This window comes from Ovis canadensis, chromosome 2 (genome assembly GCF_042477335.2).
Source record: "Ovis canadensis isolate MfBH-ARS-UI-01 breed Bighorn chromosome 2, ARS-UI_OviCan_v2, whole genome shotgun sequence".
NCBI lineage: Eukaryota > Metazoa > Chordata > Mammalia > Artiodactyla > Bovidae > Ovis > Ovis canadensis.
Genome location: NC_091246.1, coordinates 149738533 through 149754870, shown reverse-complemented (window position 1 = coordinate 149754870; position 16338 = coordinate 149738533). Strand labels below are relative to the sequence as shown.

The following is a 16338-nucleotide window of genomic DNA, read 5'->3' as shown; positions in this document are numbered from 1 at the left end:
GAGTTTCAGCTTTAGCGTCATTCCTTCCAAAGAAATCCCAGGGCTGATCTCCTCCAGAATGGGCTGGTTGGATCTCCTTGCAGGGACCCATTATTTCTCTCCCTCCTCCTTTTATCATATCTTACTAACACTCCAAAGAAAAATATCCTGGGGACAATACAGTGGTATACCGCCGACTCATAAAATCTCAGGGTAGGAAAAGAATTTTGTGTAACCCAACCACTGTTCTAATTACCAGCGTCATTGAACACTGGTTCTAAGGCAAGGCCTGACTGTCAGCATCGACAGAGAAGTCAGAGCTGTTTCCTTTTAGCTTTTTACTTAGGTTCCTCCTGAGGTATCTTCTGAAGCAATGCAGAATGTATTTCCTTTCCTGTCTGCTGCTCTTTAAGTGTTCCATGACAGTTTTCATCTTCCTGAATCTTTCGTTAGGTGTAGGGTACTAAAGGAATGGACTATGGAGCCAAATTCCTTCTGTTCTAAACCCTAGCTGCCACTGTTGAGCGGCATGACTTTAAAAATGTAACCCCTTAGGGCTTCAGTCTTCATTTATAAAATGGGGATAATATGAGAACTGAACCCCCCAGGTTAGTGAGGGATTAATAAATTAATTTGCATTAAATATTTGGACTAGTTTCCAGAATAGGAAGCACTGTGTTAGTGTCAGTGATCGTAATCTAATTATCTTTAGTTCCTTCCTTCAACCATTTCCTCTGTTGTGGTTTCAAGCATCTTTGCAATTCAAGCCACTGTTCCTTCAATAAGGTCCTAACTTGCTGGAACTACAGCTGACTGTGGAGCTTCAGGAATGGACTGGGGAGTGCAGAGTACAGGGGCACATTCACACACGCCTACCCCATGGCTGGAAGAGGAATGCAGGAGACAAGACAGATGTGAGGTGGACCTGCTCAATTTCCCAGGGGAGGGAAGAAATTCTATCTGCTGGAAATGTGACAGAACTTTCAGAAATACAGGAAATCAGCTACATAAATTTTGAAACATGAGTTAGCAGTTATTTTATTTTGCATTGTGCCAAGAATCTCATTTTTTAAATCCATATAGAAAATAGAAACAATAACAATGAAAGGCAATGAGTACATCAGTCATCTTGTACAATGATCTACAACCATGGCATCAGAATAATCATGGAAGTCATCTGTGACATTTCTCTATCCCCAGACACCTACCGTCCTCTGCCCCCACACTTACTCTAGTCACCATAGTAGTTCATCCCTAAATGGCATTCTAATTCTTGGCAGTTCATTGCATGGAGATAGTGAGTTTCCAGAGAAGGAGAAATTCTACATCTCATAGTGACATAAGAAAAATGATACAGCATACTGTATGTTTTTTGAGTGTATATCTGAATTACTGGTTCCCAGGTCTGTCTCAGTGACAAAAAATATTTTAATACCTATGTCTTTCCATTGAATTCATATTCATAATATGATACCATCATTATATTTCCTGCTATTATGAAGGTATATTCCAGATAAGTTATAAATTATCAGACTTGTCAAAAAATTGTGCCATATCCCCTACTAGTTCTGAAAAAAGAACTTCTGATTTGTGATGGGACAAGGCTCTTTCTTATGCTCCATCAAGTGGTATATGGATCAGAAGGTTTGAAACAGTTATTCTGTTTTACTTAAAAATCAATCAGCTCTCTATTTTGTGCCTTCTAAATTTATGGTAGATGCACAAAGTAGAATTAACGGTTTCAGCCACCTTATGTTAAATTCAATGGCGACAGTCATTTCAACTCTAGGCAGCTGTGGAATAATCACAACGTTGGTACTTTTCAGTGGGGAAGGAGTTTGCCTTTAACTGAACGCCTTCAATAACCAGGGATGTGTAATCCACCTGTCTCTTATCACCTGTCATGAATTGAATGGATAAGGGTTCTTCCCAAGTGCTAAATGAAAATGACAAAGCATGAGAAAAATATCTTTAAAATTTTCTGTGGAACTTGGCTGCTCTCTTAAGGGACAAGAAAGGTTGCTTTTGTAGTTAAGCATTTACTTGAACTGGTTTTGGTTTCTTTATTGACAGTGGAATGAAAACCTTGCAGCAGTTGGTTTCAAAGTCTGTGAGTACTGAGTTTGTGGCATTGAGTTTGTCACTTAATCTTCCTCAACCTCTTTAAAGCACCTGCCTGCCAATGCAGGAGACATAAGGGACGTGGGTTTGATCCCTGTGTCAGGAAGATCCCCTGGAGTAGGAAAATGGTAACCCACTCCAGTATTCTTGCCTGGAGAATTTCATGGACAGAGGAGCCTGGTGGGGCCCCCAGTCCATGGGGTTGTAAAGAGCTGGTCACAACTGAGCACACACAAGCAAGCAACCTCATTGACATAGAAATAGCTTATCATATATGTGGCAACACTTTTCCATAAAGAAATAACTGCTTTTACTCATTTAATTAGAGTCTCCTGGCTCCTAAGTTTTAAAATGAAATTATTTTAAACATATCTAATGCAGAAGATCTTCCAGTAATCTTCATAAATGACTTTGATTTCTCAGATGACACAAAATCATGAACATTTATTTAAAAATAAATAATTCTTTAGCTTTGTTCACTTATCAGGGGCCAGAATAAAGATCTCGAGTCTTGATCAAAAGGAAGTAAAGATGTCTCTTTGAAATTACCATGCTGGTGTCTCTAAATCCTGAATAGACAGTCCAGTTCTAGACTCAGCTTTTTGTCTTCAAGGAGACCTAAGGTTTGCTCAGTATTTGGGTAGGCTGAGACATTAAAGATTATAGTGAACAGAGTTTCTTGGGGCTTCATCTATAGTGTTGCTGTTAAGAAACCTCTCATAGTTCTTTAGTAGTTCTATTTTAATTTTTTTCTATTCTTTCTTGTTCTTTGTGAGCTTATTATACTGAGCTCTTACATAATTTTATATTCCTGTTAGGAAAGACTTTAAAAAATTAATTCCTGCTGATGCCTTGGTGTGGAATATCTATTATTAATGAATATATGTGCATTATAATTTATTAAAACACATCAAATTTAACATACCAAATTTCTCCAGAACTGTCCTTGCAAGGACAAAAAAAGGAGAAAAGATCTGAGGAGATGATCTCTTTGTTTGAAAATTCAAGTGTCTATGTTTGTTAATGTGTATCAATAAAACAAATGCATCCTTCTGTTAATCAAGAAAGACTGTGGTTCAAAATATTTATTACAGGGATGGGTGACATAATTTTAAACCTGGAAGGAAACTTAGGGTCATTTATTTAGGAAATATTTATTGAGGGACCACTCTGTATCAACACTGTGCTTGAACTAGGTACCTATAGTCTCTGCCCTTAAGGAACTGACTGTCTATTAGGAGAGACAGATTTTTATACTAATAATTATAATATAATCTTATATAACTGGTTATTGTCTGAGCTGCATTAAAGGGAGGAATTTATTCTACCCAGGGAAGGGCATGGTTAAGATAAGATTTCCTAAGGAAGTGATATTAGGGTAAGTTTTGTAGTCTGGTTGGAATTTGACCAATTAGTTGTAGTGGTGCTGGTAGATGGGGGAAGGTTGGGAAGAAGCCATATCAGTAGACACCTATTAGGTAGGCAGGGGGAAAGCATGTATATGGACCCAGAAATAACAGAGCATGGATTGTTTGGGAAGAACTATAAGAAGTTCATTATGGGTGGAAGTCAACCTGCCTAAAAGGGAGTGGAGAAATGAAGGAATGGAATTTAGGCAGGATGTAGATCACCAAAGGCCTCAGTCAGCATGCTAAGGAAAGCTGTAGGTGGGACATGCATGATCACTTTAAGATTGGAAAGATGGTGGCAGTATGAAGGATGGACAGGTAGGGAACGATCCTAGAGCCATGGTTTTTAGACATTTCGGTTTCAGGATCCCTTAATGCTCTTAAAATTATAGATGACTTCAAAGAGCTTTTGTTTAAGAGGAGACTTATCTATCCATATTCACTAAAAATTAGAATAGAAAATTTAAAAACATCTCTTGATTAACTTAATATGTTTACATATAAAACAGATTTTTAATGAAAACAACTTAATATACCAATCATGTTTCAAAATGAAAAGAATTAAGTGAGAAGGATGAACTTGTTTTACATTTGGGCAAATCTCTTTACTGTCTGACTTAATGAAATATAGCTAGATTCTCATATCTGCTTAAAAATTCAATCTGTTGAGAGATGTTGTTTTGATTAAAGTAACAGAAGAAAACCCCCTCACAAATATGTAGTTGGAAAATAGGGAGTATTTCAATTTCTTTATGAAGCAATTGTGAATATTTTTCTTTGATAAACATTAAAACTCTACAAATGGTAGTTTCTTAAATTAGTTTCAGTGTGGAATCTGAAACTATCAGTGAACTTTTGATTGATCTTGCCCTTTGGATGGATTTTGTACCATCATGCATAGATCATTTGGAAAATATCAGCACATTGCTAGGCAGATTTTCCAAATTTTGGCAAATTTTATTATGTAACATTCAAAAATAGCATTTGTTAATATCACCATTGATCTCTAGAGAAGATCATAATGTATTGGGAGACTGTCAAGCTCCCAGTTCAGTTCAGTTCAGTCTCTCAGTCATGTTTAACTCTTTGCAACCCCATGAACTGCAGCACGCCAGGCCTCCCTGTCCATCACCAACTCCCAGAATTTACTCAAACTCATGTCCATTGAGTCAGTGATGCCATCCAGCCATCTCATCCTCTGTCATCCCCTTCTCATTCCCAGCATCAGGGTTTTTTCAAATAAGTCAGTTCTCCCAGCTTCAGGTAAAAGTTTTCCAGAATTCCAATTTCTCCTTGAAAGCTCCAATTTTAACATCGACAACAAATGCTATCATTTGCTTTCCCTGAAATGACCGGTTTTTCCTTTATTCATTTTTGAGAATATATCTGCCAAATACCCAAGTCTGAATAACCATAGTTTGTCAGTTCTTTTTTCAAGTGGAAATGGTGTTCCATGAAAAAGTAATGTGCATTTGGCTCCTGACTGACACAGTCACACAGCTCTTTTCCTTGAGACAGCGGTAGTGCTTAGCCCACAGCAGAAATGTTTTCTGTATTCTTTCCCTATCATCCTACAGAATATTAAAAATATGTGTTCCTTAGGGTCAAGACTTAATAAAACTAATAATTTTTACTGCTTCATCAAAGATGTTCTTATGTGAACTGGCATTTTTTTTTCCTTACCAAAAATGGTGGTGAAGAAAACAAGAACTCCTCCTACAATCTGGTGCCACTGCCTTGAATCCTGCTCAAGCGTTAGCAGTTTTGCTTCCACAACTCTAGCACCATAGATGCAAATGTCAGAGCAGTGAACAAAGGCAAATGACAATTTGGTATTTTTTAAGAAAATAGTTTAGACCTCACAGACACTCTGAAGCAGACTCAGGAACACCCGAGTGACTGAAAACCACCCTTTGAGAACAGCCTCCCTAAAAGGAAGCAGATGGACACCAGTGGTTTAAAGCAAAGGGCAAGAGAAGTTTATTGTCACTTTACTACTACTGAAAGAGATGGGAACACCAGACCACCTGACCTGCCTCTTGAGAAGCCTGTATGCAGGTCAGCAAGCAACAGTTAGAACTGGACATGGAACAACAGACTGGTTCCAAATAGGAAAACGAGTACGTCAAGGCTGTATACTGTCACCCTGCTTATTTAACTTATATGCAGAGCACATCATGAGAAATGCTGGGCTGGAAGAAGCACAAGCTGGAATCAAGATTGCTGGGAGAAATATCAATAACCTCAGATATGCAGATGACACCACCCTTATGGCAGAAAGTGAAGAGGAACTAAGAAACCTCTTGATGAAAGTGAAAATGGAGAGTGAAAAAGTTGGCTTAAAGCTCAACATTCAGAAAACGAAGATCATGGCATCTGGTCCCATCACTTCATGGGAAATAGATGGGGAAACAGTGGAAACAGTGTCAGACTTCATTTTTGGGGGCTCCAAAATCACTGCAGATTGTGACTGCACCCATGAAATTCAAAGACACTTACTCCTTAGAAGGAAAGTTATGACCAACCTAGACAGCATATTCAAAAGCAGAGACATTACTTTGCCAACAAAGGTCTGTCTAATCAAGGCTATGGTTTTTCCAGTGGTCATGTATGGATGTGAGAGTTGGACTGTGAAGAAAGCTGAGCACCCAAGAATTGATGCTTTTGAACTGTGGTGTTGGAGAAGACTCTTGAGAGTCCCTTGGGCTGCAAGGAGATCCAACCAGTCTATCCTAAAGGAGACCAGTCCTGGGTGTTCATGAGAAGGACTGATGCTGAGGCTGAAACTCCAATACTTTGGCCACCTCATGCAAAGAGTTGACTCATTGGAAAAGACCCTGATGCTGGGAGGGTTTGGAAGCAGGAGGAGAAGAGGACAACAGAGGATGAGATGGCTGGATGGCATCACCGACTTGATGCACATGAGTTTGCCTGAACTCCGGGAGTCGGTGATGGACAGGGAGGCCTGGTGTACTGTGATTCATAGGGTCGCAAAGAGTCAGACATGACTGAACTACTGAACTGAACTGAACTGAACTTACTACTTAAGGGTGTGGACTTGGCGGTCAGGACTGCATTCAAGCCCTGGCTCCACTATGTTCCAACAATGTGATAAAAAAAATTTTTTTTATTCTTCATACTCTCCAGGTTCCCTATGAAGATAATGATAGCAATGACAGTGCATAGTTCATAGAGTTAATGTTAACCATTAAATGAGAAAATGCACTGAAAGCTGAACAGGTGCCTGGAAGATAGACGGTCTTCAATAAGTTAGAGAGAAAACAAACCATGGCTGGAGGTTTGTATTGAAGGCACAATTAGAAAGAAAAAACCAATGAGATTTTGTGATGATTTGATATGAAGGGTGAAGAAGAGTTACGAGGTTAAGTTCATCTCCAGATTTCTGGTTTAAGCCTCAAGTTTAACCCAACCAAGAAGTAGAGGTTTGTAGGAATAAATTCTGCTTGAGTTTTATTTAGTTTGAGATGCCTGTGAGACAACTGGGTGTATACGTATCTGAGACTCAAGAAAGCTGCCTGGGCTGGGTAAGTGTTGGTTAAGGAGTTACCAGTTAAAGCTGAAGAATACACAGTACATTATTCAGGAAAAAATTGGAAATATGAAGAGGCAGGACTCTTGTGATTACCATTTTTTAAGGAGAGGGAACACAGAGGATATTAGACAGTGAAATTAGAACAGTTATACAGATGCCCAAAGAGGAATTTCTAAGAAGCTAATTAAAAGGCGTGCAGTGGATTTGACAAAAAGTCCAGCTCCCTGACTTTAAAATAAATGAGGAACAGGCACAGAGAAGTAATCTTCATTGAAGTGTCTGTCTATTGACAAACACAGACTGTTGCCCTAAGGCGACACATTTTCCATACATTCTGTTCTTGACTGATTTTTCCTATTATTGTTGACATTTTTTATCTTGAATCTTACTATTGTGTGATTTGATATTAAAGATCTAAGCTGTGTATACGTACAGAAAAATAGATTGTTGTAACCCAGTTCAGTTTTCCAGGTTCACATATCTGTGTGCTGTGATACTAACATAAGCTGCTGAAAACATGTAAAACCAACAAATACAATGAATACAAAATTAATAATTGTTAATGAATCAGAATCATGATTCTGATTAATGAATGAGAAAAATGGCACAGTAAATATTTGGGATATGCCGTAGCACTACCGCAGCAGAAACAGAAGTATTTTTTCCATTAGTCATTGAGCCCTCATCTTGCCTAATTTTCCAGAACAGAAGACAGTTTGGTGAATTGTATTGGTCTATAGCCTGTTAGTATCAATAGTCTCTCTCTGTCTCTCTCTGTAGGGATTTTTATAATTATGTTACTGACAAAATCAATTAGTTCTGGTCTATTCCCATGGAAACTGAATTATGTCAGAGGCTATAAATTTGCCATCTTCAAGGAAGGAGAGTTGCTTTGTGTCATACAACTTGAGAGATCAGGGAAGGAAAAAACAACATCCGAATATATTTTCATGTACTTGAAGACAAGAGAGAGAGTTGTCAGGGAAAGACTGGTTTCATTACTGAGAATAGGATGCTGTCTGTGTTTTCTTGGTATCAACAAAAGAAATAAGAAGGGTATAATTTGAAAGAATGGACCAATTAACTATTTTCCTACTAAAGAAAGTTATTATTTTTTCCAAAGGAATTTTCATTTAGGGCTTATAAGTGGCATGTGTGACCAAAAGCATATTTTATCAAAGGCATACACATAGCATTCAACACATTATAATAAAAACCATTGGGCACTCGCCAAGGCTGAATAAAATATTATTGTCTGTGTTTTAAAAGTTTTGAAATTATTGTTTTGTTGGTGTGCCTACCTAACCAAGTGACTGAGGATTAAATAATAATAATAGATAAACCTCAACTGAATGATCACTATGTCTCAGATACTGTCATGTAATTTACGTATACTAACTTATTTAATTGTCATTTTAACCCTATGAGGGTATTACTGTTTTCCCCATCTTACAGTTTGGAAAACCTAGGTATAGGTAGGTTGGAGAATTTGTCCAAGTTACAAAGGTAATAAGGAGTCAGGATTTGAATACAGATAGTTTAGGGTAAAGCCTGGGTCCCAAGCCTGCAAAATGAGAAGAATTTTAGTTCCTGTCTTCAGAAATGGAATTATGATGAGTCAACTACCTTATTAGGAGGTTATTATATATAGAGTTTGTTATGTATGTATTATGTTAGGAATGGGGTGCTACCATCTAAGAAGCACAGCAATAGAGTCCTCACCTTTGCCTTAAAATACAAAACAAACAGGAATGAATGAATAAACATAAAACGCACATCTAATAGATACCTGTTCACATGTATGTTAAACATTTTGGTTCTATTTAAAGGTAAATTAAAAGTCTGAGCTTGCTACTTCATCTTGGTAACATATCTCTTGTTCTTAGTGTAATGTCAAGCAATTCAGTATTGATTAACGGTCTGGAAAAACCTATTGAGAAAGTGACTCTGTAGTGTGGCTATCACCATACTATGGCCAAATGCAAATTAAATCTAGACTTTCTCTACTATTGTTCCTTTCCTGTCAAATAAACACATGATTGTCCATACATAAATATTGTTATTGATTTACTAACTGTTTAATAAAAGAACTATTTTGGACTTTTTCTACCTGGACTTAATGTCAGGCATCTGAAAAAAATAGCTGAATGTGAAAGCAGAAGTTCTTCTCTGGCTTCAGCACAGTTTTTGTCTTGGAAATAATTATTATCTTTTAGGAGATGATGTGGCCTGTGACTTTATCATTATCAGATAGATATACACTCAGAGAGACAACTGCTAACTAATAATGACAATTACGCCAATACTGTAATAAACAAATCAGCATCATTGGTTTTATCAGCTCCTCAGTTTGTCTACTGTGTGTCTTCCCAACAGCCATTCCACTTCAATACCTCCTTCAAACCCCTTGCCTGTCATTGGTTAGGGATTAGGCATCTGGTCCAGTTCTGGCCAATACAAGGTGAGGGCAAGTCTGCCAACCTGGCGTCTGTAAGAGATTACTTCACTCAAAAAAGACTGAGGGGGGCACAGAATTCTCTGTCCCGTGGACATTGTCGCATCAGGGTATGATGGTCCTATTGCCATCCCTTGAAACCAGAAGGCATGCCATTGTGTGGGCAAAGCTGACACGCTGAGGGTGGCAGGTCACAGAGACAGATCTACCCTTGGGCTCTGGATGGATCACTCACCTCCTGGACCCAAACAGCCTCTGCACTGCTTGTTAGTTCAATAAACATCCTTTTTGACTTAGATAATTTTAGACAGATTTTTTCATTAGTTGCAGCTCATACACCAAACAAATAAACACTCCTCGGTAGGTTCAAAAACACGGCCAGTCCAGGAGCCAGCTTACAGTCCAATTCTGACTACATATTTGGATGTCCTTTATCCTATACACATAGATGACCTACAGAACCAATTACCAAATACAGTTCAACTAAATACAATCCTGGGTAATTTGCTGAATACACAAGATGAATGTGTCTCTTGAGAGAAGAAGAAATAAAACGCTGGTTTAGTTTCTCTTTACTTACATCAATAGCCTTTGTCATCTGTCCACTCCCTGAGGTCATCACTGCCATGTCGCTTGAGTGTTTTTCTCTGTGGGAGGAACAAACTAGCAGGGAGGCAGGAAATCCCTCTTCTGCCTCCTTTTTGTCCTGAAACTGTTGCCATTGTCAGTTTACTAGATTTTAGTTTACTTTGCACAAACACTGTTTAGACCCACTAGAAGTTTAGGTACCTTAGATAGTCACAGCACCTTTTTGCGGAAAAACTCCAGGCCAATTCTGGGAATTATCTCATTCGTTCTTATATGACCCTTATAAGAGATTCTGTGTTTTCATTCCAGTATGCCACTCTGCCACAAATCCTTGACAGGTATCTCATCCCTGATGAACTCTGATGTGGCTTGACATTACCTTCCTTGCTCCATGATCTGCGAAGAAAGAGAACACAGGTGTCATGAGTCCAGCACCTTCGGCATTTGGATTGACATGGGTACTCTGTTTCTGGATCTGGATTTTGTATGCACTTTGTTGACTTATAGTCCTAGATCAGGAAATCAGGATTGACACAGAACATGTTGTTTGAGCCTTATGAGCAGCGTACCCTTGTGTGCTCAAGGAATGAGGGGACTGGGAACCATCGTCAGGATCCTGCAGTGGGCATGGGACTCACCTCCTTCAGTGGCAACCTTGATTCCAGTCCTTCTGAAGACAGACTGGAGCTCCAGGGCATCTGCCTGTTCACCTCCTACTTCTTTCCCTCCTCTCCTCTCTTTACTACTCCTTTGCTTCTTTTCTTCAAATACCAGAAAGATCAAAGAGATAGACCCTTGGAGTGTATGGTACACATGGAGGTTATGGGTTATTATCCTAGTTCCTTTTCCTTTCCACCTAAAATCCCATTTTATTTGCTAGGATAAGACCAATAAACTTTATTCAATGGCTTCTAAGAATAAATTTTAGATAAGCAGAGGTGAAAAAACCAGCATGTTAAACCAAGGTGTAATGACATCAATCTGATGTCATAGTTCATGATTATTTAAAAGGATGATATATGAAAGTGAAAGTGTTAGTTGTGTCCGACTCTTTGTGACCCCATGGACTGTAGCCAACCAGGCTCTTCTGTCCATGGGATTTTCCAGGCAAGAATACTGGAGTGGGTTGCCATTTCCTCTTCCAAGGGATCTTCCCAACACTGGGATCGAACCCAGGTCTCCCACATTGCAAGCAGATTATTTACCATCTGAGCCACCAGGGATACCCAATTAGTATCGCTGATTTAAATCAGCAATTAGTATTTTTTAAAATATTTCATTTCACGTATGCAAATTTTACATGGCAAACCAGTCTGGATCCTCATGAATAAATCTCTTTTTACAATTTACTCTGAAAAAAAAAGTCCCATTAAATGTCACCTTTTAATTTAATACATAGTTGTTTTTTTTTTAATCTTCATCTCCAGAGGAGAACTCACTCCCAAGCAACCAATCTCTTCTTTAATCTTTCATCAGAGTGATCTTTTAAAAATATGTATCTTATCCTTATTAAACTTTGTCAGTGCTTCTCAGTGAGTTATAGTCACTTAGGAAAGTATGCCGGTGCCTTTATGATCTGGCCTTTGTCTCTGCTCTCTTTCACTTGGTAGCAACACAGACCTGGCTCTGCCATTTGTTAGCTGTTTAACATTGAACATGTTACCTGACCAGTCCAATTTTTAGTTTCCTCTCTGTTAATGGAAACTATAATACCCATGGAGAGAGGGTTGTTGTTAGAATTAAATGATCTTCACACACAAACACATGCATGTAGAGTCACTTGTACAATAGCTGGTATAAAGTAGGTTTTCCATAAAAGCTGGAGGTTTTAGTAGTAATAGAAGTAGCAATAATAGGAATAACAGTATTATAGTTATTATTACTTTAATAATACCCATCATCAGATCTTGAAGCATTAAATTGCATTCAAACATTAAATTGTTAAATTTATAGTCTTCAAATAAATGTTAGTTGCTTCTACTTTATAGTCACAGGCTAATAAACACTACTTCTTCACAGCACATAAATGAGTTTTTGGTACCTTGATCTCCATCCTGACTTATAATGAGCATGGTATTAAATAACTAAAATATCAAATTTAGATATTCTAAATTATTTGCAGTCTTTTCTCTGGGGACATTTTCAGCCTTTTCTCTGGTGTGGGGGTGAAGTTAGAAGGACTAAGTATCAAAGAGGAACTAAGAACTTAAGGAGGAACAGAAGAGTAGGGTCTGAAAAAGCATGCCAGAGAGTCCTGATCTGCTTGAGTTCTTCTTCACGCTCCCCTTGTGAAAATCACTGATTCACAGATCAGACAAAATATATCTCATGGCCTGGGCTCCAAATGGGAGAGATTTTTTTCAGTCTCGAGTACACATGGGAAATAGTGATTTCTGCATGTGGTTTCATACTCCAATTTCGGTCCAATACTTTGAGTTGTATTATGTTTTAATAAGATCTCTATCTCACTCATCATTCGAAGTAGACCATGGTTTATAGATTAATTGTAAGATAAAATAGGACTACTTGAGTTAAGAAGAGAATGAGGATTCTTTAAATCAGTTCTGAACTTCAGTGAGCATAAGAATCACTTGGACTACTGATTAAATCTGTAGACTTCTGGGTTCAATCTCTGGAGATTCTGAAAAAGCTGGTCTTGGGCAAGACCCAGGGATCTGCATTTTAAACCAGTTCTTTAGATTAATTTGATGGAAATGGTTATCCTTTAGGAAGGATAACCTTTAATGGATAACCTTTAAGAAGGTTATCCTGAAAGAAAAGAGTAGATTACTGTGAATATGAGATGGTCACTTTATATAATCAAGGCTGGAATTTAGCTCTAATGTTCCCAATAGGTAAGAAGAAGTGGAAGCACACAGAATCATATGTATCTGATTTTATTTTAGGAAACAAAACCAAAAAAGATTCTTAAACACTATGTATGAAAAAACAATCTTTCTCCAAGAACCAAACTGAGGGAAGAAGTTTTGCTATCAAGGGACACTACATAACATGCTTAGCAGATATCTTAAATTTAATTTCACAGAAGACCCATACAAGGTTTAATCTAATAAGACTTATACTAATGGTTAAAGTAGTTGAACTCAGTGAATTCCATTAAGATGGTGATGAGATAAGATGATTTAGAAACTATACTTTCAGATTATTTAATATAAGTATTGGACTTACAGATCCCCCCAAAATAGATAGCCTGCCTTTGAAATTATCTTAAAAGAATTTTAGCAGTTCGGAAATTAAGGGGAATTCTTTATACCATGAATGAGGACGTTGTTTTTCAAAGAGTATGACAGAAACTTTACTCTAAAAAGGGCAGGTGTCACCAACTGGGGAACTTTGGACAAATTTGCTTTAATTTTATTTTTCTTAGCTCATTTTTATTTTTACTGTTAGTATTATTAATTGTAAATTAATACCAACAGTTGAATTTTCTAGAGATGAGTTTTATATTTCCTTTTGTGTTAGTTTATCCTAACAATTGATCTATCCTTTAATTTCTTCTAGTCCAGTGTTTAATTTGTGTCTTATTCCAGCTCCATTGTTTTTAACCTTTATTTTGCCTCTTTAGTTTATCCTTTAACTATTTTGGCGGCTTCCCTGCTGACTCACGCAACAGTAAAGAATCTGCCTGGCAAGCAGGAGACCTGAGGTCAGTCCTTCACTCAAGAAGATCCCCTGGAGGAAAAAATATCAACCACTCCAGTATTCTTGCCTGGAGAATTCCTTGGACAGAGGAGCCTGGTGGCTACAGTCCATGGGGTGGCAAAGAGTCGGACATGACTGACTTTCACTTTCACTTCACTTAGCTATTTTTAACCATTTATGCAGCTTCCTTTCCTTTCAAACCATTTTATCCTCCTTTATGTTGACATAATGTACCTGCTTCAGAATTTTCCAGATCAAATCCATTTCTGGCAGGCATTCGACTGTAAAACTCTGGGGACTCAGTTAGCTCTTTGTGCAGGGGCTGAAGCAAATCCAAAGCTGCTCACTGCGGAGTTCACAGCTACTGTCATCAGGTCCCTGGGAGCATTTCCCCGTGGGGAGGGGACCTCCTTCCATCTGGATGGGATTGCTGGTTGGCTTTCAGCATCTGTAATAGCCCTATCCTACCAGCTGTTCCTTTGGTTTTAGGACTTGAAACCGTTATCAGGTAGATAACTTCAAATGGTCAAATCACCAAGATATTATGAAGTAATATACTGGGAATTTTGTCTAGGAAGGAAAACTACACATCTACTTCTCCGGGTACGTCAGATTCTCCTGGAGCAAATTTGACCATTATAAGACTAAATGAAGGTCTCAGTTAATTTAAAATCTGGGATTTCCTTTCTTTGAGTTGTATTAAATTCATTTCTGCCTTACTTTAAAAATGTTGAGGCTGAGACTCAGGAGCTAAGCGTACATTCTAAAACAGTGACTTCATTAACGCGCAATCCTGAACAGGTTTAATCATCTAAACTTTCTCCATTTTCATCATCTTCAACTGCCTGTTGCTCATGGATTTTGAAAAAATAATGTACCATTTTACTTTATTTTTTTATAAAGAGATAAAATATAATAAAAACAAAACGTTGTTGTTATTCAGTTGCCAAGTTGTGTCTGACTCTTTTGTGACCATATGGACTGTAGCCCACCAGGCTCCTCTGTCCATGGGATTCCCAGGCAAGAATACTGGAATGGGTTGCCATTTCCTCCTCCATAAATAAAAGTTAAATTTCTCTAAATACATGATTTAAAAGATGCATTGGAACTCGGAAGCTCGGTATTCTAAAACTGAAAAGGCTCCTTCTGCCGACTAGTTTCACCATTAGAGTTTTTGTTAGTGGTCCTCAAAATTTAGCATCAGAATCACCTGTAGGACTTTTAGTAAAACACAGCTTGCCAGGTTCCACCCTAGAGTTGCTTGTAGATACAGGTGAAGCCCCAAATTTTGTGTTTCTAATAAGCACACAGACGATGCTGATGATGTTAGCCCAGGAATCACATTTTGACAATGACTGGCGTATAGGATCCAGAAATTTTGTTTGTTTGTTTGTTTGTTCTGATTTTTGTTGTTGTTGAACTTAGAAGCATATGTGCCAGTCAAACTGCTCTCATTTTTATGATTTCTCAAAGATAATAGTCATAGCTTCTTCAGTCTCATTGTTTATTTGTTTAATGTCCTGTGGTGTAATTCTTCTGAACCTGGAAGCTTAAAATGATTTATGGCAGTATTTCACAGAAGCCTGCAATAGCTTTGTAAGTGTCTCCCTGATTCCGGCTTGACTCCCATGGAGCCTATTTTCACCCAGCAGTCAGAGTGATTTGGGGAAAAGAGAAAACAAATCGTGTTATTTCTCTGTGCAGGAGCTTACAGGAGCTACCCAGAGAAAAGGCCAAACTGTTTATAATTGCCTCTAAGACCTTATGAATGGCTTTCCAGTTACCTTGCTAAACTCATCCTGAACTCATTGCTCTCCTTTTCTCTCACTCCTCTCTAGTCACACTGGCTACTGGCTGTCCTCTGCACCTGCCAAACGCAGATATACTGCTCACTCTCCTAGGAGTGTTCTTTCCTCTAGATAACCTAACTTTCTCATCTGCAAGTCTTGGCCAAAACTTTACCTTTACAAAGAGCCCTTCTGTGCTTCCCCTCCATCTCCTTACCCCACTTTATTGTTTCCAAAGCACTTATCACCTTATCATGTACTATATAATTAACTGATTTATAATGTCTATTATTCACTTTCTATTTTTCCTGGGTAGAACATAAGACTTATAGGGGCTGGAATATTCCTTTCTTGGTCCCTTTTGTTCACCAGTGAATCCCAAGTGCTTAGAACAGTGCATGGCACATAGTGGGTGCTCAACAGACATTTTTTGAATAAATGAATTATTTAATGTTAGTTTCCTATAAAGATTTAAACTTTTTACTTAGATTTGCTATTTCAAATTCAGCCTACAACTACTCTTTAGAAAGTCTTATATTCTATTTAATGCAGCATATTTTATAATAGCAAAGTCTATGAAAAAACTGAAATATCTACTCATAAGGGATTGGTTAGGTAAATAAAGTAACTTAGTTTTGTGTCATATAGCCATGAAGATAGTAAAACATAGGAAAGCAACAAAAGCCAAATTCTCTATAGGCACAATCTTTGCTAATAATGTAGCTGTATTTCTTCTAGATCATATACATACGTTCAAAACCTGTTTACCTCAAAGATTATTGA

The 16338-nt window shown here is 37.9% G+C and overlaps 1 protein-coding gene across 1 annotated transcript in view; it reads right to left on the bottom strand.

Annotated features, from left to right (window-relative positions):
* The window catches only part of LOC138432785 (sodium channel protein type 3 subunit alpha-like), a 114485-nt gene that overhangs the window by 84008 nt on the left and 14139 nt on the right, over window positions 1-16338 (bottom strand). Inside the window, exon 2 of the mRNA XM_069574323.1 lies at window positions 10307-10501. The gene's annotated coding sequence lies outside the window, so the exon portion shown is untranslated. The remainder of the gene's footprint in view (window positions 1-10306; window positions 10502-16338) is intronic.